General features: G+C 47.0%; 1 long non-coding RNA gene across 3 annotated transcripts; it reads left to right on the forward strand.

Annotated features, from left to right (window-relative positions):
* The first annotated feature begins 397 nt into the window (after positions 1 to 397).
* LOC149339629 (uncharacterized) lies at positions 398 to 17,471 on the forward strand. 3 transcript variants are annotated; one of them, XR_016283547.1, is made up of 4 exons: positions 398 to 1,104; positions 6,919 to 7,008; positions 10,900 to 10,952; positions 17,013 to 17,471. It is a non-coding gene; the product is annotated as an uncharacterized LOC149339629 (long non-coding RNA). The 3 variants fall into 3 exon arrangements; XR_016283548.1 differs by lacking the exon at positions 10,900 to 10,952 and having other exon boundaries at positions 438 to 1,104; XR_016283546.1 differs by lacking the exon at positions 398 to 1,104 and having other exon boundaries at positions 6,562 to 7,008.
* Positions 17,472 to 27,546: the final 10,075 nt, after the last annotated feature.

The raw sequence follows: 27,546 nt of genomic DNA on the forward strand, positions 1-27,546 counted from the left end.
AAGGTCTACTGGACCGCAGAAAAATCTGTCGCGATCAGACCTTGCAGTCGGCATTCGGCCTTATGTGTTGCTCTCAATCACCGCTGCGTTTTGTTGATTAATTTAAGTTTATGAAGAGCAATGCCACAGGCCTTGGAGCATTATGCCTATCCATCATAACATAGCGCCCTCCCGCTCATCTTCTACCTCTCTGAGCCTCCTCACCACGAATGCCCTGGCACCGTCCCTGTGCGGCCCTTCGAAGGTGTCGCTTGACGGTGGGGGTGCCGTCCCAAAATATGCTACGCCGTGACTGCCATACATTTCATGCTCCCTCCACTTTCGACGACGATATAGGCTACACTTTTTTATATATATTTCGCCACCATCGAAATGCAGCCGCTGGAGTGAACGTAAAAAGAAAGAAATGGCAAGGGGGCCAATTCATGGTAACTTTTGAATACGAAGAAATATATCTAATTTAATCACTTCGCATTTTCCGTAACTGGTAACGGTTGGCAATCGTTGCGTATGCTGTTCCGATGCTGCAAATACATTCTAGCTTCCGTACGCACTGTAAAAAACCCAATAAACTGAATTCAAAACTGAAAGTAAAACTGAAAGTGAAACTACATTTCCGCCGCTAGGCGGCCATCGGTACCGTCGGGCCTTTGTTGATTTTTTCCTGCCTGTTGTGTACGGTGTGGCGTCGGTCGTGGTGTGCGGATTTCAGCAGTTGACGTGAACTGCGTTTTCGACCGCGTTTTTCGAGGTACCGCGTTGAACTGAAGTGTTTTTTGTGCATATATAACTGGAGTAGTGCGTAGGTTCGTTCACTGCTGTCCAAGTACTCGTATCTCACGTATCGGAACAGAAGCACACTTTGGAGGCTCTGCCGAATGCGTTTCTTTGTTGTAGATTGGCAGAAAGGCCGGCGCTCGCTCACGTTTTAAAGGTTTGATATCAGAAATCACGGGCGAAGTTATAATGTGCGCGTGTTTATGCACCAGAATGCATTTTGTAATGTAGAAACGTCCTGAAGTCGGCGTTAATGAAAAACTAGCGTTGCCGTGACTTGGAGACGTACTTCATCAGCTCGGCACGACTACACACCTGCCTCGAATGGTAAGCAATACTATGTCTTCATGCATGCTGGTGTTCATTATTCAAAGCATATTGTTACGACGCAGTGGAAGTGGAAGACGAAGTGGACTCCCGCGTGAAAGGGACGAACGAAGAAGAAGAGGTTGATGGTGCTTCCTGTTCGCGCTGGTGCTCCCGGCTAGGACTTATTCACCTACGGCTTGTAAATAAATGTAAATAGTATTTCCCCGTAACATCTTTGGTGGAGGTGCGACAAGACGGAACTACGCAGCGGACGCTACCTTCCACCCCCGACCTACCTTTCACGCCGCCGCTACCTTCCACGGCCGACAATGACGGAAACAACTCCTCCAGATTCGGCAGCATCGGTGTCCTCCGTCGTCCTCACTCACCCTCGTGATCCTGGACCCTTCTCTGGGGACGACGACGCTGACGTCGAGACTTGGCTTCGCAAGTATGAACGGTGCAGCGCTAACAACCGGTGGGACCAAACTTTCATGCTTGCGAACATCGTTTTTTACCTTAAGGGCACGGCGCTCAAGTGGTACGATACCAACGAAGAGACGTTGACCAGTTGGGATGACTGTAAGCAGAAACTTATCGACCTTTTCGGCAGACCACTCGGCCGGCAGCTTGCCGCAAAACGAGATCTCGCAAGTCGCGCCCAGTCATCCACGGAGTCCTACGTCTCTTATATTCAGGATGTGTTGGCTCTTTGCTACACCGTGGATACAGAGATGAGCGAGGCTGACAAAGTGGGCCATGTGCTCAAGGGCATCGCAGACGACGCATTCAATCTGCTCGTTTACAAAAACTTTGACAAGATTGCAGACATCATAAAGGAATGCCGCCGCTTCGAGGACGCCAAAAGCCGCCGGATAACCCAGCATATCGCACGCCTGCCCAACACGGCTGCGTCTTCGTCGTGCCAAGATCTTTGTTCTCGGAACCAGCCGACCTCACCTGAGAACGTGACCCGTATTGTACGCCGTGAGCTTGAAGCCATTGCTCCGGCTTCCTTAGCAACACCCGTAGCCAACCAGCCCCTGTCCCTTCCACTTATTCAAGCCGTCGTGCGACAGGAAATTGCTAACTTAGGTTTAAACTCTGTCGCCCCTCTTCATCCCTCCCAAGTACCTGAAGTCCCTCCTCTCTACCCTGTCCGGCCTGTTTACACCGCTCCTCGACCGCGCAACCCCTCCGAGTGGCGTACACCTGACGACAGGCCCATCTGTTTCAACTGTTCCCGTGTCGGCCACATCGCCCGTCATTGCCGTAGTCGATGGTATTCCTCCCAGCGGACCCGTTACTCGGCCCCACATTATCGCCCCGACGCTCCAGACTCAAGCTCTTTCTCGCGACCCTTGAACCCATCAAGCCCCACCACCGACGTCTCGCCGGCCCGCTTCAGCCGCTCACCGTCCCCACAGCGCCGCCAGTCCCGTTCGCCGCAACGACCGCGCGCTTCCTCTCCTGGCCCCTACGGACGATCACAGGCGGAAAACTAGTTTCTGCAGCGTCTAGAGGTGATGCTGCAGTGACGACCCGGGCCCAAAATCCTCGTTTAGTTCTTAGTGCCCCGCGCAATTTACTGACCATACAAGTCGATGGCGTTGCCGTCTCTGCTCTGGTTGACACGGGCGCCCACATTTCTGTGATGAGTTCCGACCTACGACGCCGCCTTCGCAAAGTACTGACGCCTGCTCCTACAGCCGTTGTTCGAGTTGCCGATGGTACAACGTCCCCAGTCCTCGGCCTGTGTGCTGCTCGTGTGACGATTTCTGACCGACAAACCACCGTGCTCTTTACCGTTCTGAATCAGTGCCCTCATGACATCATACTCGGCCTTGATTTCCTTGGTGAGCACGCAGCCCTTATTGACTGTGCTACAAGTGTGGTTGAGTTGGACCTGCCGTTCCTCTCTGACCCACCTGCCCCAGTTGTGCACCGTCTCTGTACTGCCGAGTTCATCCGGTTGCCACCTGAAGCCGCAACTTACGTATTGTTTAAATCTATTCCACCTCTTCCTACCGGCCAGTATATCATCACTCCTGTCCTTGATTTGCCCGTCACGAAGAATGTTGCCCTTGCCCATACAGTTGTTACAGTCTCGGCAAACAGCGCATGTCTACCTGTTCTCAACTTCAGCACGCACGTCCAGACGCTTCCTCAAGGCATGTGCCTCGCCACGGTGTCCCCTACCGACGACTACGTGATCTCCGCAGTCACAAACTGTGTATCGTCCTCTCTGGACGATCATGTCACAGCTCTTTCGAGACCTGACCACTTCGCCAATATGATCGCTTCCGATCTCTCTTCTGACCAAGCAGAGGCGCTTACCCATCTTCTGGCATCTTTTCAGGACATATTTGATTTCAATGACCGCCCTTTGGCTCGTACGACTATTGTGAAGCATCGTATCAACACTGGTGACGCCGCTCCTCTGCACCGCCGGCCTTATAGGGTGTCCAGTTCCGAACGCCAAGTGATACAACAGGAAGTCGAAAAGATGCTCACTAAGGACATCATCGAACCGTCGTCCAGTCCTTGGGCCTCTCCAGTCGTCCTTGTTAAAAAGAAAGACGGCAGTTGGCGTTTCTGCGTCGACTATCGCCACCTGAACCGCATCACAAGAAGAGACGTATACCCGCTCCCTAGGATCGATGACGCTCTCGACTGCCTCCACGGATCTCAATACTTTTCTTCCATTGATCTTCGTTCCGGTTATTGGCAAATCACCGTTGACGAGCAGGACCGCGAAAAAACAGCTTTTATCACGCCTGATGGTTTATACCAGTTCAAAGTCATGCCGTTCGGACTTTGTAATGCGCCAGCTACTTTCGAACGGATGATGGACTCACTACTTCGCGGATTTAAGTGGACAACGTGTATGTGCTACCTTGACGATGTTGTTGTCTTCTCGCCCACATTTGCCTCGCACCTTGAGCGTCTCAGGAGTATCCTGACTGTCTTTCGTACGGCTGGGCTACAGCTCAACTCGTCCAAATGCCGATTCGGCCACCGCCAACTCACCATTCTTGGACATCTCGTCGACGCCTCCGGTGTACGTCCTGATCCAGCTAAAATTGCAGCGGTGCAACACTTCCCTCGTCCACATTCCCAGAAAGACGTGCGCAGTTTTCTTGGGCTGTGTTCCTACTTCCGCCGTTTTATTCAAGATTTTGCTCTTATCGCTCGTCCCCTCACTGACCTCCTGAAGGCCGACACAGACTTTACCTGGGGCACTGATCAACAACGTGCGTTTTCCACGCTTGTCCGCCTGCTGACATCATCCCCGATTCTGGCACATTTCGATCCTGCGGCCTCAACTGAACTCCGCACGGACGCCTGTGGCTACGGGATCGGAGCAGTGCTGGCTCAACGCTCCCGGGGCCCACACCGCGTGGTTGCGTATGCTAGCCGCCTGCTGTCACCTGCTGAGCGAAATTACTCCATCACCGAACGTGAGTGCCTCGCCCTGGTTTGGGCTGTAGCTAAATTCCGGCCATACTTGTTCGGGCGTGCTTTTTCTGTTGTCACGGATCACCATGCCCTTTGCTGGCTGTCCTCGCTGAAAGACCCTTCCGGGCGTCTTGGCCGCTGGGCGCTACGGCTTCAGGAGTATTCATACACTGTCGTGTACAAGTCTGGACGTCTCCACCAAGACGCTGATTGCCTGTCTCGGTACCCTGTCGAGCCACCTGCTCTCAGTGACACTGACGATATCCCTTCCCTGTTTGGCATTTCTGATCTACACAACATCGCCGAGGAGCAGCGCAAAGACCCATATTTGCAAACCATCATCGAGGGCCTCAGCTCTGGAAGCTCGAAGCGGTCCCTGCAGCTCTTCGTTACCGAAAATGACATCCTCTATCGCCGCAACTTCCGTCCTGACGGGCCCTCCCTCCTTCTAGTCATTCCCCAGCAGCTGCGGTCTTCTATAATTGCAGAACTCCATGACCTGCCTGCCGCTGGCCACCTTGGTGTGGCACGAACTTACGACCGGATACGGCGCCGTTTCTTTTGGCCTGGATTATACCGTACAGTCCGGCATTACGTCACCACTTGCGACCTCTGTCAGCGCAGGAAGAAGCCTTCGGTACCACCTCCTGGTCTTCTGCATCCTATAGACGTGCCTGTGGAACCGTTCCACCGTGTAGGGCTCGACCTCCTTGGGCCATTCCCGACCTCGGACTCCGGAAATAGGTGGATCGCGGTAGCCACAGACTATGCGACTCGGTATGCGATCACCCGTGCATTGCCTACGAGCTGCGCGACCGATGTGGCAGACTTTCTTTTGCACAATCTCATTCTGCAACATGGTGCCCCTCGTCAGTTACTCACAGACCGCGGACGCTATTTCCTGTCCAGAGTTGTTGACGACATCCTGCGTTCATGTTCTACCAAGCATAAGATTGCCACAGCATACCACCCGCAGACCAACGGGCTAACCGAGCGTTTGAACCGAACATTGACAGACATGTTGTCTATGTACGTCTCCCCCGACCACAAAGACTGGGATCTCGCCTTGCCCTACGTCACGTTCGCTTACAACACCTCGCGGCATGACACAACTGGTTACTCTCCTTTTTATCTCTTGTACGGGAGACACGCCGTCCTGCCTTTGGATACACTCGTCCCATCTGCTGACCGTCCAGTCACCGCCTATGCCCGTGACGCCATTGCTCAAGCTGCAGACGCTCGCCAAATCGCCCGTACTCGGCTACAAGCGTCCCAGCAAGCACAGAAGTCTCTGTATGATCATCACCATCGCCATGTCACTTACGAGCCGGGGTCGCTCGTTCTTCTGTGGTCCCCTCCCCGCCGCGTCGGTCTTTCTGAGAAACTTTTGTCCCCCTACCATGGTCCTTATCGCGTTGTGCGTCAGGTCACCGACGTCACGTATGAAGTTGCACCTCATACACTTGCGTCCTCATCATGTCGACCATCCACCGATATTGTTCACGTTACGCGCCTCAAGCCCTATCACGCAGCTCCTCTCTCATCGGCCTAGCACCGGGACGGCGCTTGTGCCGCCGGGGGTCATGTTACGACGCAGTGGAAGTGGAAGACGAAGTGGACTCCCGCGTGAAAGGGACGAACGAAGAAGAAGAGGTTGATGGTGCTTCCTGTTCGCGCTGGTGCTCCCGGCTAGGACTTATTCACCTACGGCTTGTAAATAAATGTAAATAGTATTTCCCCGTAACAATATTTTATGGAAGAGCGGCCTCAAGACTTGCCGCTTCTAGTACCAAAGTGCCAAGATCTGCAGACAGGCAGCTCTTTCCATGTATCCAGGAAGAGAAGCAGCACTGAACAGAGTTCGCCGAGAATGATTCTACTCAGAGCTGTTTTTGGTTTGACGAAACGAATGTTGCAGAGTACTGCCTCATGCTACTTAAGAGCTCTAGTATGTGTGTTCTGTCAAATTTAAAGCCGTTTAACGCTATTTCGTCAAACTCCTTGTCCTACGGTTTATCTGCACGTGGTAATTTTTCCGCCCGTGCGTAAGGTCTATTCCGTATCTGTGCGTAAAATGCGTTGCGTCAGCGTGACGTCTGAGATAAGCTTTCAATTTTGTGTGCTGCAGGCGCTGACCACTGATCGTTTGTGCATCAGGCCATGTTTTTGCATAAATTTGTTGACGCTGCTATCTATTTTGGTTTTTAATTGTTTTTAGAACGGCATCCAGATTAAAGAATCCAGTGCTGTGCCAGCTAGGTATATTTAGCTTGCTTTTTCAAGTTTTTAAAAGCTTCATTGTTTGGCCGTAGTAACCTAATTTCTGAATTTTGGCGGCCTCTAATCGTGATGGTATTAAATGGATGTCTGCAGGGGAAACATCTACATCCACATGGGAGTCCACAGCCACAGCTTGCACCTTGTTGCCGCTGGCAAATATTCACGAGCAGTATGGAAGCAAAGGTGTGTTTTAGTTCTTGCTGCAAGCTTCTTTTTATGTTGTATGCTAGGTTCTTTTTTGGGCCATTTTCCCTTCTTTCCTTCATCAGGCTGCTTCATGAAACAGGGTACATAGCCTAACCATAATCAAGGGTTCGACAGAATCCTGTCTGGCGAGGGAGAGGCATAGTGGTGAAATAAAACGTACTCGCCAAAAGATGGTTTATAAAAAAACTTAGTTTGACGTTTTGGGACCCGTACGTTTCCCCGGAGTGGTGTACAAAATCCCCTGCAAAAACTGCGATGCATCATACATTGGCGAATCAGGCGATTTCAGAAGAAGATTAAGAGAACATGAAAACGACGTCAACAAATGTCGCACCTCATCGAACCCGCTGGCAGAGCATGCTCAAGAAAAGAACCACACCATTGATTGGGAGAACGCCACAATATTAGATACCATGAAACCCACATCGTCACGACTGCTTTTAGAATCTTTTTATATACACACCACGGATCATGTCATTAACAGGACGAAGGGTAATCTCCCGGATAACTACGCCCACTCACTGCGTTGTCAAGTGCGCATATAAGAAGCGGCCCATTCCGTCCATCATTCATTGTGAACAAGGGACCCGTACGGGTCCCGAAACGTCAAACTAAGTTTTTTTTATAAACCATCTTTTGGCGAGTGTACGTTTTATTTCACCACCATAGCCTAACCATGCCCTCATTTATTTGTACATCCTTGCTAGTTCGTTGTCAGCATGGGGTTATTGCAAACCAGTTTGAGTGTCGTTAAACGTAGTTTTCTCGTCATCATCATCATCCTGATTACACCCACTGCAGGGCAAAGGCAGTCCTTTGCCAGCTGCGGCTACCATATCCCTGCGAACTTGGTACTAGCATTTGGTGATAAAAAGTGCGCTACCACATAATGTCTTAATCTCCTCCTCTCAAAAAGTATGTGTTCACAAACAGGAGAAGTACACAGTCCTGTGTACTTCTGCTTGTGAACGCATCCTTTCCACGAGTGTCTCACAATTTGAAAAGAATAGGAGCTAGGCCTGGTGTGCGAGTGGTATTCTCTGCTCCAAGCAAATTGCAATGTCTCCGCAAGAGTGTCAACCGTGAAGGGTTGCCACCTGCAGAATGCGAAAAGAACCGAGAATTCTCTTATGTACAAGTGCCCCAAAAATGTGACGCACAGAAGTGAGCTATCCCGCGGAACGTGCTCTATCAGTCAAACAGAACATGTCTAAACGACTGTCTGAGCGAACACAAGAGCCCCTTAAAACCACCTCCTGAAAGCAATATGGTCAAATATTGGCTGTCGTGTGAAAACTGCACCTCTGCTTTCAGCCGTACAACCATACTGTACGCGCATAAGGACCAGCACACGCGGGAGATTGTTGTTGATGCGTTTTATCCGTCAGGAGCAAGACAAATGCATCTGCAAACATTCTGTTGTGCTCAGATGCAAAGAACTATACTTCGTCTCACAAGATGTTTGCAGCACTACGGAAGGTAGAGCTCTCTCGTCCAATCAGGACTGCAGAAACGCAGAAAATAGTCCCTCGAATATTTGAGGAGCGTATGACTATTAATCAAAACAATAAGCATTGCAACTAAAAACATGGTTTGGACAGGTATATTTAAATGGTAGGGAGTGTTTCAATCACTGGTGATATTACCAGACAAAGCCCGTACGGACACAGCTCTGCGGAGGCCTGCTGCGAGGTAGTGATGCGTTGCCACTTTCCAACATGGCGTCGGTCGAGTCTGTTGTGTCTCCTGTGTGCTCTACACCGACAGTGCGCTATTTCCCCAAGCAGGCGAAGCAGGTGGCTTCGCGACAACAGAGGAACTGATCAGAACAGGTTGCGACAAAAAAAAAAGTGGGGCTAGTCCCTTTGGAACGGGCGTCTGCCTGTCCAAAAACAAACCAAAATAGAATAAAAAGACATCAAGTGCCACCTGCTAGAGGTAGAAAGAAGCCACCTGGACATCAGGTGGATTGAGCCACAGGCGCGTAGGAACACACTAATTTAGTGCGCGCCATCCTGATTGGACGAGAGAGCTCTACCTTTCGTAGTGCTGCAAACATCTTGTGAGACGGAGTATAGGCTACCTCAGCAGCTTAGACGGCAGGGTAACAGTTTCTTCTACATTTTAAACATTTTTTTTTTGTTTTTATTCACCAGCATTTTTGCCTTTCGCAGTCAATCTTTAATGCAGTGCCACATGTTTTGCAAGCTGGCAAACTGTCGCGAAAAAAAATGTTTATGCTCTTTTTTCACCTGTTTATTGTGTGGCAGCAATTAAGATCGTCAGTCTTGAGTCAGCGCCTAGTCTGTCTTGTTCTTTCATACCATTATAGTCATGCTGTGCCCTTCATGCTGACAAACATGTACCGACTAGCTCAAGAAAGTAACCTTTTACATTGTGGAGCCATTTTACCCATTGCATTCGCATGGTTTGAATGAATGACCATTCAGGTTGCTATTGCATATTTTTGGAACCGAACAAGCTTAAATTTTGCAAGCTTACCAAACTCTTAGGATGCTTATGTTTGTTATTACCTGCATTAAGTCTCCTTTCCTGCTCACGTCTACAGAGGGCAAAATGCTAGACTCATTATATTGCGGGGACTATATTTGGTAGACTGGCAGGAACAATACCACCATCCAAGTGCGTAGGGGAGTGGGAGTTCTCAGTGTCACGGTTATACATCTGCACAATGTAAAGATTCAGATTGGTGTCCTCTTTGTAACTTGTAATTGTAATTTTTCTAGTGTTACAGAAGCCTCTTACAGCCCAGCCAATTTATTGACCTATATGGAAGCTGCTATATGCCTGGTGATAAGTAGGCTGTGTATTGTGTTGCTGTGCAATACTGAATAAGGTGATTCCACGCCACGTTATCCAGACTTTTGTACTCGACTGCACTTGATTTCCTACAGAAACAAAAAAATCATGGCTTATTTTATTACCATGACAAAGATTTTTAAAGCATGTTCTTGGCAGAAAAAAAGTTTCGTGTTGTGGCCACAGTCTTATGTTTACAAGCAATAGCAAAGCTAAGTCTTACAAAAAACTTGTTAAAAATAAACACTTTATGCATGACTGAAACTTTTTCATATAAATAAAGGACGTGCTTTTATATCCAATAAATTGGACTCATGTATAAAACATGAAAGAAGGTACAAAAATATTGGAAATTGATATTTTTTATTCAATTTATGTTCTCATAACAGTCATTTCAACTATTTTTCTGGGTTATCCAAAAGGCAAAGAATGTGATAAAAGTGTTTCAGAGATGAAAAAAATGCAAGGCATGTCAGTCAGCTGAAAAAAAATATTTTTGAGGCATATTCAGCCGCCAGTGGCTCAGTGAGGTTGGCCTCATTTATTTTCTAATGGCTGTGACATTTCTAAAATTTTAATTGGAGCAATTTTCGTTTTAGGCGTGAAAATAATTTCGCAATTTGAGTCTCTACCTTCAACCCCAGCATTGCTGGCTGCTTGCTTGACACTGCGGTGCACGCTAGAGCCGGCATCAAGGAGACACAAAGCTTCGCTGCACGGTGCTCCATGTGGATGCTCCTCAAATTTTGGTTTTGACGTGTCTGCTGGCATGTTCGCTCACATTTTGTCAGTTTGAACTCGAGCATGACTTATGTCCAGCGTGCACCATTGAGAGATAAAAAAGGCTTGATGTGGTGAAAAATGCTTATTTTAATGGTAGCACTCTTGTAAACCGCCTAGTGAGTTCACCTTTGTTTTCTTGAATCATTTGTTGGAGCACCCAGATAGCTACGACACTCTTAATGGTTTTCTCCGCCCATGTAAACAGCTTATAGAGGATCAGTATTTAACCTTTCTATGGCCTCTGAATGCTTTCTGTTGCTGCAGGGGGCCTCACACTTCCACCAATGCCGTCATAAGCGCTCTTCCCATGTGATCAGGTGAAAAAGTCTATTCCACTGAAAAGTTTAAGTAATTTTCATGGTAGTAGAGGTTTTAACTCTGATTGGTCATACCACAAACAGTGCTTCCCTGTGTCGAGGAACGAGAGCCGTTCTGCCATGTGGCCCCTTCATTTTTACTTTTTGTAAATCTATCCTTCAGCAGATTTCTTTATTGCCGAAGCTGCTGGCATCGAAGACCAGCACACCATTGTATTCGTGCAGCGGAGTGCTGGTTTTGTGTAATTTACAGCTGGTGGCAAAGTGTGCTGGAGTGAAAAGGAAGCACTGAGCAGTGTCGATGTTGAACGCAGGGACTCAACTTGTAAGATTGTTTTCTCGCTTAAAAAAAAAAGAGCCCCAAATAAACTAAAAATAAATGCCATTAAATGGTACTGTTTAAATTTCTATCTTTCATAATTTAATTAAGATCACCTCATTATGTAGTAGACTACTGAATATGTCACAAAAAGCAAATTCTCTCGACTTTAGAATCCTTTCGCTGTCTTGCCTTACATGTTTTGCTCTCTGAAACGTTTTTATCACATTTGCCTTCTCGACAGCTTAGAAAATAGAATAACTACTGTGAGAACATGAAATTTGATAAAAGATTTCAAATTTTTATATTTTGTACTTATTACATGTTTTATTTAAAACAAAATAAGTTCAATTTACTGCATTGGATATAGAATACCTTTAATTTATATAACAGAAACTTCATAGTCCTGCGTAAGAACGTTTCTTTTTACAAATTTTTTTGCAAGGTTAGGTTTGGCTATCACTTTCAAACATGAAATGGCGGCCACAACGGGAAAAAATTACTCCGCCTAAAACAAGCTGGGATAATGTTTGCCTAGGTAATGCAATAAGCCATGAATTTTTTTAAAGAAATAGAAGATTCAGTGCTAAGCCTGGAACAGTTGGCATGGAATGACCCAATGGCATATAAATGCCAACTGTGCGCTGATTTGAAGAAGCCTTTATAATATTTTTGTAGCTCAATTAATATTGCAGTGTAGGTTGAATGCAATTTTTTCTGCTTGCATAATTGGAATGGTTCCATATCATGCCGTTTATTTCGCATCTTGTATGCAAACTTGTATTGCATTGCCAATATTTTTTGCTGCTAGCATTCACCCCATATGAATACTGCTGCTCCTGAGCAGCATACTCAACTGATCCACTGGAATGGTATCACTGTGTGTACCTTTGGTAAATTTCTGGGAAAAATGTATTCATTCACCTGGCTGCTTCATAGTTTCATGTTTCATATGTAATGACAGATGAAATGCGGATCTGTCCTAAGGATGAATGTGGCCATTTGTTAACACCATTTTACAGTAGTGATATTTGCAAGATGATCAATTCTATTTATCTACTTTGTACTTTTGTTCACTACATGGTGCATGTATGCCTCTAAGAAAGGAAACGCGAACCAGAAAGGAAACAGCTTGGAACCCCTTGTGGTCTTTTTCCAGATGTAGACTTCATCTCTTAATGTGTGATAGTATATTAGTCTAGGCAAAGCAGCGTGCAGGGTAACAGGGCACTGACAGGAACACACAGGTACTGCGCTGACTAACAATTGAGGAATTTATCGCTTTGCTCACTATAAGTACAGGAAATATGATCCAAAATACAAAAGAAGGAAAGTCATGGAATCATCATTTGGTCAAATCTGTTGGGCTTATTTATCCAGATAGTCAATTTCTTTTTTCGTTGGCGTTAGTGATGATGTGCTTCCATAGGTTGAACAATTCTTATGTGTCATGCACGTCTCTTATATCTCGGCATGAGCTGTTAATTATATTTCCTAAGAATTTTACATCATCGAAAGTGGGGGGTGCACTCACAGTTCGACACATGTCTTGCTAGTTTGCTACTGTATCCTGTCTCAGTATTGCCGACTTGTTCTATTAGACAAATGTTGACACGCTGACCTTATTTCCCAACATACGACGCTCCGCATGAGAGAGGGATCTCGTAAGCGAAGCCATAGCCGCATGTTGTGAATTTGTTTCGGTGCTTCATCTTGTGTTGGCGCGTTGCATACTACGTTCAGCTACTTTCTGCAAAAAAAGCAAATGAATCCATCACAAAGAACTTCCGCAAGCTGCAAAAGAAGGTTAAGCGCCAAACAGGGAAGAACGAAACCTAAAAACTTGTGTAAAGCCAACAACTTGTCCAAATTAGGTCTGGCTATGACGAAAAGTGATGGACTATGCCTGAATGCCTTCGCTATTGCAAAAACACGGAACAATAACTGGCCTTTCAGAGTAATTGTCGCTGAACAAGGATCAAGGCAGCAACCCTTAGGGCAGTATCTGCAAGAATTGCTCTCCTTGTTCACCGTGGGAGACCTCTTCCTGGTGAAGAAGCCAGAAGTGTCCGCATTCCTCTCGAACAGCTGTACAGAAGAGTTGTCATCTCATTCTGATCAAGGACTTAGACTGCACGCTGCTAAATGCTGCCTTGTTTGAGACGATAAGAGAAGGCATTAATTCAGTGGGAGCAGTACAATTCCAGAACCTGTGCAGAATTAATGCGGATAGATTCCTCGAGTTGCTAACCATCTACTTCCGTTCTACCTATGTAAAGTTTAATGATGTGTGCATACAGTGGCAGGGAGTATGCACCAGTTCCAGCGTTGCACTAATTCTCATTGTGCAGCTAGCCTGTAAAGATAGCCAACTATTAAAAAGCTGTGCATGGCGCCAGTTTGATAATGACCTTTCGATTTGTGGACGACTTCTTAGTAACCCACAAGCTTCATTACCAAGGGTAACACAAAGTCATTGTTGACATCTTCAAGACCTTCTCCAAAGTTCTTGCTAACTTTGAGCTGACCAAAGAAATGCCACTGGAGGTACAGCTTCCCGATCTATGGCTGTACTTTGTAGAGACCCATATGTGCTTGCGTTACTTCCCAAGGTCGAAAAAAAGGCTGTTGCTACTGGCGCACTGAAAAATATCCTAAATAGCTCGTGTATTGACCGTCAGCAAGAATTCCTTGAGGCCCACCTGACATGGCTACCTGAAGCTGATTTCCCAGATGACCTCATCTGCAGCCTTGGCTTCAGGATAAAGAAATTTGCCTGTCTACCTGTAAAAAGCTTCAGAAAGAACGGAACGTAGCTGTCATAGCATATTACTATGGGGTTTAGCTCAGCAGCAGGCGCGACGGGTTGCACTCAGAAGGCACCCCAAACCAAGTCACTCCGAGCGCTAGCTGCAGCGTGCCTGTTGTCGTCAACTGCCCAGTGTCAAAACAACGTCCTCTTCGCCTTGCAACTTGCACTGTAGCACTACCCCCTCCGCCTCGCGGAAGGAAGCACAGCCCCTGGGCGCCCTAAGGTGATGTGAATGGTAGGGCTTAAGACAGGTGACGTGCACGAGCTTTGTGGAGTGGGCCGGGGGAACAGTGCGGGAGTGCAGGGACGTGATTTCATAGGTCACATTGCTCAGTTGCCTGAAGAGAAGACGCGGTAAGGACCCACGTAACGAGGCAGCAGCTTCTCACCCAGGCCCACATGGTGCGCAGGGAGCCAGGGGAGTACGTGGAAGCCGGGAGGGTAGTGGGCAACACGGTGATTAAGGTCATAGGTGCATGGTATCAGCCACGCACTAAAGAAAGTGGTCAGGCAGGCTGGTGTGAACTTAGTATGCAACACGCCCAGCTAGGGTGCTTCAAAGACAGCCTGGTATAAAAGAAGGCTGTCAAATCCGCAGCATGCGACAGTGACTTAGGCACCTTGTTTACTAAGTTCACACCAGCTCGCCTTACCACTTTCTCTTGCGCGTGGCTGATACCATGCACATATGCCGTCACAGCTAACTTCCGTTCTTTCTGAAGCCTCGTTGGGGTGGATCAGCAAATTTTTTTCATTATCTTCAAGCCAAGGCTGCAGACGAGGTCATCCGGGAAACCAGCTTCAGGTAACTATGTCAGTTGGGCCTCAACGCTTTCCTACTGACAGTCAATACACAATCCGTTTGAGACATTTTTTAGTGTGCCAGTAGCAACAGTCTTTTTTTCGACTGTGGGACATAACACCAGTACATATGGGCCTCTGATGTGCAGCCATAAATCGAGAAGCTGTACCTCCAGCAAGGACTTCGGAGAAGGTCTTGAATATGTGAACAATGCCGTTGTGTTGCCCTTGTTTATGAAGCTTGTGGATTACTAGGAAGTCGTCCAAAAATTGGGAGGTCATTATCAAATTGGTGATAAGCAAAGCTTTTTAATAGTTCGCTATCTTGACAGGCTAGCAGGACAATGAGAATTAGTGCAACGCAGGAACTGGTGCATAATCCTTGCCACTGTATGTGCAGATAATTAAACTAAAATAACAGATGGTTAGCAACTCGAGGAATCTATCAGCATTAATTCTGCATTGGTTCTGGAATCATGCTGCTCCCATTGAATCAATGCCTTCTCTTACCGTCTCAAACAAGGTGGAATGTGGCAGCGTGTAATGTTAGTCCTTTATGACAATGAGAAGACACTCCTTCTGTACGGCTGTTCAAGAGGAATGCGGACACTTCTGGCTTCTTTACCAGGAAAAGGTCTTCCATGGTGAGCTAGGAGAGCAATTCTTGCAGATACTGCACTAAGGGTTGCTGCCACGATCCTTGTTCAGAGACAATTACTCTGAAAGGCCAGTTATCGTTCCGTGTTTTTGCCATAAAGAAGGCATTCAGGCATAGGCCCTCACTCTTCTTCACAACCAGCCCTACTTTGGTCAAGTTGTTGGCTTGACCTTCTTTTGCAGCTTGTGGAAGTTCTTTGCAGTGGCTTCATTTGCTTTTTCACAGAAAGTAGCTGAATGTAGTATGCAATGCTCCTAGCAAAGGTGCTTCAAAAACAGCCCAGCATAAGACGAAGCACAGAAACAAATTCACGACATGCGACAGTGGCTTAGTTTACAAGATCTATCCGCCACGCGGAGCGTCCTGTGTTGGGAAATAAGGTCAGCATGTTAACATTTATGTAATGCAACATGTCGGCAATACTGAGAAAGGATATCGTAGCAAGCTACCAAGACACATATCGGACTGTGAGTGTGTATCACACTTTCGACAATGTAAAATTCTGAGGAAATGTAAGAGATGTGTATGGTACATAAGAATTGTTCAACCTGTTTAAGCACATCATCACTAACTCTAAGGAAAAAGAAATTGACTACCTGGATAAATAATCACGACAGATTTGACAAAATGACGATTCCATGACTTTCCTTCTTTGTAATTTGGATGATGCTTTCTGTATTCATTGCAAACTAAACAATAAATTCCTCAGTTATCACTGCACCTGTCTTGTCTGTGTCCTGTTATCCTGCGTGGTTTTGCAAAGATTCATGCACCAACTGGCCCAGCTCCTTTTCTTGTAGTTTAGTGGCCTTGTGCAAATCTTTCTTGATGGATTTTTGAGTTTACTGGCTGCAGACATGGGAGATATGTTAACTTAGCACTGTTGCCTGCCTTTCAAGATGTCACTTGCTTGATATATTAATGAATGCATGCTTTGCATTAGTTGCAGCTGACCACTCTCATGGAAGGGGTTGTGTTGCTGACTTTGATCAGATACTGTGCTTTCTGTTGTTACAGTGAATTTTGCACATTACTTGTTGTTCGGTTTATTGTAAAGCATTTTCAAGTGCGCTATTTTCGTCTTTGTTGTCATGGTGTTTTGTGCCTTTTATAGTCAGTTTACCCTCCATACAGGCCAGTGGTTTGCACTAGCTTGTAGCAGTTCGTGCAGAATTAATTGCACGACCTGACCACCTTCGTTCTATTTCATAACATCTAGCTTTTTAGCTAAAACATTGTTTGTATAATGCCGTTTAGAGCTATTTTTTCTAAACCACAGTGGCCTCTTTGGAATGTTTCAAAAAATAACAGCTGGTGCTTGCTCGCCACATGGGCAGATTTTCTTCTTTCTGTTAGCGTTAGCATGCATAATAAAACACATTGTTAATGAGCAATATGTTGGAATTTATCAGCAACATTGAACAGTGTAAACTGGTGTGAAATATTTTACTGTTTTTGTCTAAAATGCAGACTCGCACCATGTATGCTGTTCACCGAAGACAATCCTGAGGTGGCTGAGAACCTGTTCGTCGAGGGAGGATGGCTACTCAGCAGGCTTACCACTGCGTCTCACTCCACAACTGCGCCATAATGTCAGGAATATGGGTGTTCAGCATAAGTTGCCTTAAGTTTGCTTTTTGCTTATTCTTGGGAGTTAGCGTCACAGTTCAAGCCTTCTTCAGGCTGGTATATAAGGCTGCACAAGCATGAATTTTTCATTCTGTTTGCTCTGAAAAATTTGGGAGGTAGAGTAAGTGCTATGGAACCTTATTCTTGCAGCACCATAAGCCCAATAAAAGCAGGTATGGTGCTGTTGTACCTTAAAATTTTTAGTTCTTTGGATGGCAGTAAGGAATTCATTGGAGAAGCTTCTTGTGCCTTGTTTTATGGATGTGTTTTGTTCTAATAAAAATTTTCCACATTTCTGCAGTTTTGTGATTTGTTTGTCAATAAACGTTTTTCTTAGGTGCACACCGCCTGTTTACTGCTATGAAGAGCTCCAGTAATACAGGTATATTGCATTACTTAGGCATTATAATGGTAAATTTAAAGAACGCTTAAGAAAAGTAATAAAAGTGGGGACAAATTATGAACCCATTGCATGCTTTTTTCCTGAAGGGTGTAGGGGTGTAAGAAGCGTAAAACGCCTGTGGCTCGGTGGTAAAGTGTGTGATACACCTCAGCACCTTTGGGTCAAATTTTATCATTTTCGGGCTGGTTCTTTCCTGAAACACCCCACCTTTAAGATGTATTCAAGTCACAAAACTCCTTTCTGGGCCGGGTGCAAGGGTGCGAGTTATAGACACCTGGAAACTCCTTTACAGGTGTTTTATTTTTTACAGTGCACTGTATCACTGGTGGGTACCAGGGGGCACTGGGGATCGAACCCCTTACCTCCCGCATGCGAGGCGGATGCTGAAACGACTAGGCTACCGCTGCGGCCCGGAAAGTAGTTTTACATAATAACCGCCAAAATATAACTGCAATAGTGCTCCTTATAGGCAACACGTAGTTTCACTTTTAAAACGTTGCATTTACGGTGCAGTTAGTAAATGCAACTTAAGTGGAACTAGTTTAACAGTGATGTGGAAAGATAATTAGCTCGGAAGAAAACTATGAATATTATTATACGCAGGATCGAGATAAACGAGCAGGCAGGTTAGGCAGACACCAGTTTTATAAACAGCCATGCCAACAAAATGCGCACAACGAATATTCTCTACCCTTTGGTTTATCACCCTTATGCTGTAATTCTTATTTGCCAACATCATTAAGGGAAACATTGAAAGTACGCGCAGGGACCCCTTTTTGAGGTCCATGGAACCGCGATGTAAAGATGCGCTAGCTAATGTGTATTCATGTCATGTGGGCGTGTGTGGCATTCAGCTTTGTATGCAACGCCGTAGCATTCGGGTTCTCATGTATCGAAGCGATGTCGTCTGCTAAACGAACGCCACTGTGGGCTACAAGGTTGACAAGTAGTAATAATGATAATAAAAAAAAAAGAAAAAAGAGGGAGAGAAAAACTTCTCAGTGGTGACTAGGAATCAGTGATTTTCGAACTGACGACTACTCGAAAATGTTGTACTAAAATGTCTGGTGCACCACTGCGGCAGGGGCGCTGGTGAGGACCGCTCTAGAAGCACGGTTCCCTGGGGCTCTGACATTCATTAACAACCCAGCACGCGAGCTCTTCTGGCTTTCGCCACGAGCTAAGTGGATCCTCTATGTCCTGTTATAGACTTACTTCCTGTTGAGCAAACAGCGACTGAACCGCCGCGGCGGGTCCACTGCTGCTTTCCCAGGGCTCTCGCCCGAACATCGCGCGGCCATTCTAATGCAAGACCGGCGCAGGGTCCAGCGCTTCTGACACAATGGTGAGGAAAAGAAAGGCTCTCCTCGAACGCGTCTTGCCTCGGAAGCAGGGAGGAGGGCGCACATATACTGGCGGTGTCGCGCACAGCCCGCGTAAGCATAATTCGGGGTTCTCGCAACGTGGCTGCATACGGCGGCGGCGCATATCGACGCAGATCGACTGATCTCCCACCACTCCCAACGGCGCGGCCGGAGTCGTTGGCCGTTTGCGGAGACTGGCGTTCCGCCCGCTGTGCTCGCTTGGTCGCCCCCCGTATCCTCCTCTTCTGCGTGAAATGCCGCCTTTCGTGCGAGTCCGGCGTGCGGCCCCCGCCAGGCTTCTCTTTTTCTTTCGGCCAGCTGCCTTCTTCGGGTCCGGTGCGCACATCACCTCCTCTCTGCGCGGAGACGAGGGCCAGTCAGAGGAGTCTGTAATTTTCTCGGCCAAAGCAGCGGAACAGCGAGAAGTCGTCTTCTTCGGGCCCTTACTTCTTCTGGCGCCGCCAGTCTGCAGCTGCGTCGCTGGCTGGCGGATGTTGGTCTCCTCCCTGCCTCCACCGGGATGGATTTTTGTTAGCTAGGCCGAGGTGGGAAAATGCCAGGCATACACTAAATGCAGGAAGGCTCGTGTATGAGTATAGACGTAGCTAGATCAACTTGGTCCAAGGAGGCATCGCCGTACCAACCCCGACACGCACTCTCTCCAGGGTGTGCGCGCGCAAGTAAGAGAGAGCAGAGATATCAAGCCCAGTTTACCTGCACTAGTGTCAACTAGTGCCATCTGTTGGCTGCCAGTAGCGAGCATCGCGTAATTCGATAGGGATATTTTAAACTTTTAATTTTGAAAAACAAAAACAAACTAAAGAGCCTCGAGATTTTTTGTGCGAACATGGTGGTTACCGTGACCGACTGTTGGTCATCGCTGCAAAATTTGACCTATAAAATCTTTCCTGAGCTCACACCAACTAATTCCGACGACCATAGCAAATCAGCGGAAAGCAGCAAATGTTCGAAATTCCCGCGGTGATTTTGAGTGTGCAGCGTCACGCGGCGCATGGTGGCAGCGGTGCAAACTAAAAGAGTTTGTCCGAACTTCCTGGGCTTGAAAGAGCTGTGCTAAAAAGTGTGCAGCCGTGATCAATGTGAGTGAGAAATTTTTCAGCACCAAAGTACGAATTTTCTGGTTATTTTTCCACTAAATTTGAGAACGACTTCAGTATAATGTACAGTACTCACGGATTGAAATAGGACACTCGAGGCACGTGGCCACGCGCTCCGAGTGTCCTATTTCAATCCGTGAGTACTGTACATCAAGAGGAAAACTAGTTAGAAAGCAGCAAAAACTGTGCTTGTCGCATAAACTTGCGGAGTAATCGATAAAACAATGAGCATACTTTGTTCATTCTCATGCAGCAAGTCTAAAGGATGGCAGTAGAGTCGATAAAAATATATAGAAAGCCTATAAGCCATTTGATAAAAGAGCGCCGTGCAATTCCAGCAAGCGAACCTTAGAGCTGGTTGATTCCAAGATTGTTCCTTAAAAAGTGAGACATAAAATGATAAAGAATCTAGCATAAAAAAAGCTCCAGGACCCAATTGAAGTTCATCATATATAGCACACCGGAAAGCGATTGGAAGTGAAGGTTAATGAAATCGAACATAAAAGAATTCAAAGGAATCCGTAGTACGACCCTCAAAATTTTTCATTCAGTATGAGCGAAAGTACTGAAAGATGATAGAAAATCACGCTCATTGGCATGGCCTGAGCCAACTGCTAAGTGCAGCGGACTCAGTGCGCACAGGTTGACTACTGAACGAACTATATCGCTCTGAAGCAGTCAATGGCTGGTTGTGCCACGCGAAGATAATCAGCGACACGGAATCATCTTTTTGTTAATATCTCAGGTACCAGCGAACAGAGAGCATTCACAGCTCTTTTTTTTTTCATTCACAGTAGCGTTCACAGTAGCTTGTTCCACTGACTGCTAGAGCTTTTAATGAGCAGTTCACTTAAAGGGCAATTCCGGCATTATTTCTGCTGCCACAAATTTTACTGATACTTTTACGGAACCTTCTCTGCACTCTTTTAATATTTTGTGATAAATTTCGGCGCAGCGCAGCGTTTTATCGCAGCTCGAATGAATACAAAAATGTCCCATTTCATGGCCTCAATCGGGGTGATTTCTGCGGGCAACCAGCCTTGCTCGGGCGACGCCAGTTTCCACGCTCGTCGATATTCGCTCTGCGTTCGCTGAGGACAAAATTTCGAGTTTGCTTTTTAGTCATTTCAGATAAACAGTGACCCAATCTGTCACTTACAGCCGCCATTTTAGTCAATCAACGCGCACACCATAAGTTCTGTTACATTATTCATTACGTCATATTTTGGTTGGACGTGACATCATATAGCTTGTTCTAAACCCAGTACCTTTTTTGTTTCCCGGGCTTTGCTATTTTTTTAAATACTTCCACTCGGCATTTTGAAAAGCGGTATTCTGTGCCGAACACACAGAACCCAAAGGAATTTGATATCATTATCAAAGCAAAATATTCAGGGGAAACCCCGGAGTTGTTTCACACGAAGGACCATTGGCCCACGGACCGTGTGTCAGGTGTAGTCCCACTTCCACTTCGTGAGATTCGCGCCGGGCCCTCGATGTTGGTGGACGTAATCCTGCGGAAGCGTGCGCGCATGCCTAATCCGCTTATTGCCACTTGCAATGGTTAACGTCGGAGCAGGCAGCCGCAAGCGAGTTAGACATGAGCCCGGCCTTTTTCCGCGCGCGGGCTAGGCGCGGACCTCACGCAGCGGAAGTTGAACATCACGTGACGACTGGTCAACGTGACAATGGTCCATAGAATCCCCCTTGAGTGCGGCAAACACGGAATCTAAACTGCTGCTACCCTTCAGCAACTGACGACGAAGATAGAAGTTGGGACAGCATCCATTGACAACATAGTTCAAAATGCGAGGTGAGATATGCGGTTTGGTTTGGTTTGGTTTATGGGGTTTAACGTCCCAAAGCGACTAAGGCTATGAGAGACGCCGTGGTGGAGGGCTCCGGAAATTTGGACCACCTGGGGTTCTTTAACGTGCACTGACATCGCACAGTACATGGGCCTCTAGAATTTCTCCTCAAAAGAAATTCAACCGCCGCGGCCGGGATCGAACCCGCGTCTTTAGGGTCAGGAGCCGAGCGCCGTAGCCACTGAGCCACCGCGGCGGCAAGGTGAGATATGCATTTTTTAGATGATGTAATGAGCTCTTCATGCTTACACTTATACATTGCAGGCTCAGATTCTTGCGCCCTAATGGGATTTAGATCTAGGTTGACTGTCACGCAATAAGAGTTGCACGCCAGGAAAGCGTGTGCTTTTGAGGGTGGGCCATCTGATGTCATGTGATCACAACACCCTGCGGAACCAACAAAGTGCGCTTCCTTGTCTTCGAGCTGTATTAACTCTATTTTCGAATACAACTTGAGTCTCCAATGAAGCTCTGCCCACATTCATTACCAGCGCATGCTGTCACTGCGCGAAAAGAAGATAGTCTGGTGTTTAAGATCCACTTGCAAGTTGCAACCTAAACAAAACGCAGGGCGCAGTAAAACATTATAAGCGCGAGAATTTTGATGCTTCTGGCTTATTCGATAGAGCGAAACGTTAAAAAATGTTAATTTTGGGTACCGCTGTTCTTCGTTCGCGGAGGAATAAATCATCCCATAGGCTGCTGTTGCCAGCTGCGGTTTGCCCAATTTGTATTCTAGTATAGCATGGTGAGGTGTCAGGGTGAGGTTTACCTCCTGTACACCTAAAGATCAGGGCGTTAGTGACAAGGAGAAACCGCGCTGCACTGCGCTGCCCTACCACTTGATGTCATCGTGCGGCCCACGTAACGCACCGAGCACGCACATCCAAATCGAAAACACGTGAATACTGCGCCGACTCTCCACTTCAAAAAGTATCCTGAGCCGTCACTGAGCAGAAGGCCGTCCAAGCAGTGAAGCCAACTTTAGAATAATGAGCCTAGTCCATTTACGGAGAGCCTATTAGTGCCAGTGGTTCGGTGCAAGTCAGCGAGGTTCTTGGTTTCGTTCCTGCCGTAAACTATAAATTCGACTGTGTGTGCGTAATAAAACAGCTACAAACATTCTGCTCTGGACGCAGTAGGACATTTCGCCTTTAGGATGCCAGTCTAGATGTCGCAGCTGTGTCTGCCTAAAATGAGGGAAATTGTAATGAGAATTGGTAATGAAGTGGTAATGAAGTCGAACTGAATTCGGCAGAATATGCCACGTGCTTTATAAATTTAAAAGATGTTTGGCGTCAGAGCCAGCGCTTGCATTTACCCTCTCCGTCCGCGTCCCCTCGACTCGTCTCTGTCAAGTCCATAGTAAGGGAAAGGGGCAGCTGCTCTGCATAGGATTATTTTGCGGAGTCCCGCCGCGAAGCTGCGCGGATGCGAAAAGCAGACGGGCGCCCTCTTCTCCCCTCCCCGCGCATAGATAGGAGGCGGTGGCCAACCGCGGCACGGCTGCCGGCCCTCGAGCATTCGCTACGGTTATCGGCCCCGGTGAGGCGGAGAGAACCCCTGCAGTCTGGTCGCCTGGTCCCGGATGCATGACGTTGCTCGCGTTGTGCGTCGGCACACATAATGGACAGCCTTTCCCGGCAGCCCCGGACACCGTCCTTTTCTTTTATTGATTTTTTTAAGTTTTTTAATATTCCCCTATTTCAAGTTCCACCACTGCATAACGCCCTTATTTTAAGTTGTTTTCTGTTCTGTGCGAGAGAAAAAGAATAGCAGTACAGAAGCGAATTTTATAAAGATGCAAACACGTTTCGTTACACAAAGGGTTTGACGCATCCCCTTCGGTCTTCATCACGCCGTTTTTTGAGTTTTATTTAACCTGTTCAAGGATGGCGAGTTTAAATGTCATGTGTGCAATGGTGGCCGATATCGGCGTTGCACTGCTTAAGAGCTTACAACGAAACACGAGGCGTGCTCGCAAAAGCAATAGCTGACAGTGTTGCCAGTATACCACTGTGGACCATGGTGGCTGCTCACTTGTAGACTAAAATTTAGGATTAAAACCTCTAAAGTATTGTTGCTTTGAAAGACGACACCTAAGTTGTTCGTATGCATGCAAGTTCCTCGCGACAGGCCTTCAGCAGCACATCGGCACATCTTCGGACATCAAAGCTGTTCGGTTGTACCGGTTGCGAATCTGGCGATAAGGTCCATCATTTGGCACACTGATGGTCCAAAACTCGGAGGTTAGCTGATAGTCGCGCCACTTGCGGCAATTCTTATATACTGCAGGGTGCCATCAACGGCTACCTGCTTACATGCGGCGCCAACGTCGGCTGAACACTGAAACTGGCTGAAGACTATGGCAGAAATTTTAGTTCCGAATTTCGCAACTCACAAGGTTAAAGACAGCATGAAGTGCAAGGTAAATGACGGTCAAGGTACCTGCCTCTTCGGTACTTCCTTCAGTGAAACGACAGAGCGGTGAAGTTGTATTTTGGATGAAGGTTTGATGGTCGACTTCACCGCAAGGCACCATCCTGCTGAGCGTCACTTCGAGAAAACTGTGTTAGAAAGCCGACTTCATGCAGCTCTTGCCAAGCACTCATACGAGAAATATAAAAGCGAAGACTCAGTTTGCACTCAAGTATTTATTCTTACTTCCCTGTTAAACTTGCATACTTGTTATTGGGGTCATATATCCAGGAAAGAAAAAAACTGCTCAGAAAACAATAAAAATTATTATTCTCATCCATACCTATCGAGTATGCTGGTCGGAAGAGTCTCTGGTTGCATGCTAACAATGCATTTCTTCTCACATTCACTGTATACCTGCGCAAAGAACGATATTTAGCTACGAAGTTTCATCTGTTCAAGAACAGGAAAGAGCGAGGTGAAAGGGGATCTAATAGCAACATGAATACTCAAATATCCACGCCACGCTGCGAACGCTATGAATCCTGGTAGATGGTTTTCAGTGCTCACCGAGGCTAGAATGACGCGGTGCACTGAGATTGGTCAGCACCGACTAAAGTTTCCTCCTCGCACGAGATGAAGAAGACAAGCGAGTGGTCAGACAGGACAACGCAAAAATACAAAAGAGAAAAGTAGCTGCCACAAGACTTTGTACTGTAAAAGACGCGAAAGAACGTGTTCAAAACAACGTGAAAATATGCAAGTCGTCTTTTTACTGCTTCCCGTTTCTATCTGTCATAATGCATAGTTGGAATGACCATCGTAACAGCAACACACCATGTTGACACGATAACATCTGTTCGATGATTTAGCGAGCAAAGCACAAACCGGTTGTTCCAGGTTAGGGGCTTTTTGCGGCCAAACTTTGAAGGGGCTCTATTCTTTGGAAATTAAATTAAAATGAAGTAAACGTTAAGAGTTGACGTTAAGAGTTGACGTTCAGTACTCGAGTTCGATTGATCATTACAACTAGGTTCGCTCATGGATACTTGCTTCGCCACGCATGCAACGGATAACTAAACAGTCGCGGACAGGTACGCTCTCCTCGGATTATATGTAACTGCGAGTGAAGCCATGAAGGTGGGGAAGCACATGACGTCTGGACCTACGCTCTAAGCAGCAAGGAGTGAAAAGAGAGCAAACTTCCCTCTGGCGTAGTAACTTTTATAAAAGATTGTTATAGAAGGCAGCTTACTTCCTTTTTACCCCCATACAGGCGTATTCGTGCTTAGAGTGTATAGGTTCATTACCAAATTAGCCTTGCCTACATCAGTCGTAACTTGTTCGTCAACTATGACCGTTATGACACATGCGAGTTTGAGGAGGTCGGAGCCGTCTTAAAAAAAATGATAATTAGCAGGGGAGAGGAATTAATGTGCAGGAATATACCTGAATTTGCCATCCAAGCAAACGGCAACTCGGTTAGTTCTGGCACATGGGCAAACGACTCGCACGCAAACCACCGGCGGAGTTCACTGCAAGTTAACGCAGGAGGCGGAAATCAAACCGAACAAGGAGTTGTAACTTGAGAACGCAGGGGGAAGGAAGGGAAACAGGGCAGGAGCAATGACCAGATCTGGGGCATCCATAAGGCGTTTCTTCCCTATCATCCTTACACACGAAGTGAGGAGAAGAAGGGGAAGTATTGAGTCCTTTCTTCCCTTACACAAGGCGGCAGGACGTCTGGTGATGTGCCCCGGCCACGCTGTCCGCGGTCGTGATTGAACGGCTCTGTTCAATCATAGCGGGCCACCGGTCCCATCTCTCACCTCTCGGTTCCCCCCCCCCCCCTTTTTTTTTCCCTGCGCACACGGCGCGCCGAGGGCGCAGATCCCGTGCACAATAAACAAGACCCCCGAGTTGGCTCCCGAGAATCCGCCGACAGAACGGTGCCCTCCTTTCCCCGTTTAAGGCATCTTTCTCTTCCTTGGCAGATCATCCCAGGGGTGTAACTATAGTCTCGTCTTCCCGATCGAAGCTCGCGTTCTACCTTCCTTTTCCTGGTATTCGTATTTTGTCTCCCCTAAAACGTTTTTTCCTTCCTTCTTTTCTCCCTTTTTCGAAGGCAAGAGAATCCCCCATGACTTTGAATTTGACGAATGGATGCCGTCGCACTTTTTGTGTGTCACCGTTTTGTTGTCGCGTCAGTCTATGTGAATTTCTTACATCTTCCTTTATTTTCCCTATTTTTTTGGGGAGGGAGCGTCACCGTCGTTTCAACTTTCCCTACAGCGCATCCCTTCTGTTCATCACTCCCCAGCATTCAGTGCTTCTTTTTTCGTTGCAGTTCTTCTTACGGGCTATAGGTGTCGCGCCCGCCTGACGGGCATCAGTGACGGAGAGGGGGTGAGGGAAAGGGGGTTAGAGCCGTCCCGGTCGCCACGGAGAAAGCGCGCGGAAATATTGACATTGATCGAAAGCCCGCTGTTTACCCGCCTCATACCTGATCCATCATGAATTCAAGAGCCCCGAACGGCTGATCTATTTTTGTGCCCTACCCATACCACCCACTGGGTCAGAAACGAATCTATTGCGACGACGAATCAGCAGCGCCCGTGGTGCCCTATCCCTGAGCATGCCTTCTAGGCAAAACGGAAACGGCAGCGTTTGCAGATGTAATCAGACGTGTTCAAAATAATCAAAAGTCCTTCAAAGCGCTGCCTGCTGGCGGTGATTTCAGGTTTGCTATATGTGCCACAGAATTACAAAAGCGCAACCAATTATGCCCACGCAACGTCCGCATCACGAAAATCTGACCGGAAACGATAATGACGCCGCATACGGCTAAGGATAACAACCGGATAACAGTAAATCAATCATCTTCGTAAGCAGTCTTAAAAAAAAAAAAGTTGAATGCGTAGTTGTTGTCACTTTGGTATGAACTTGACTTCTTAAATCACTTCCGGTTGCTTTGGATGCCTGCATCATATTCACTGATTTAACCCTCCATTCCAGCTCTGGGTCAATGCCTGTATTAGGTTTATCGTATTTATCCTCTCTTCAGTGCATGTAACCTATTCATTTCTCCCCTCACTGTATGCTGAGGTGCTGTGTGTGTATTGAGAGACTGATACTCGTCCTTTTTGTCAGCCTCTGAGACAGACTTGTACTTTTGTGCCTTGTCTGCCTGAAATAAACATTCAA

Source organism: Amblyomma mixtum, chromosome 6 (assembly GCF_055824585.1).
Source record: "Amblyomma mixtum isolate Tamu chromosome 6, ASM5582458v1, whole genome shotgun sequence".
NCBI classification, from domain to species: Eukaryota; Metazoa; Arthropoda; class Arachnida; order Ixodida; family Ixodidae; genus Amblyomma; species Amblyomma mixtum.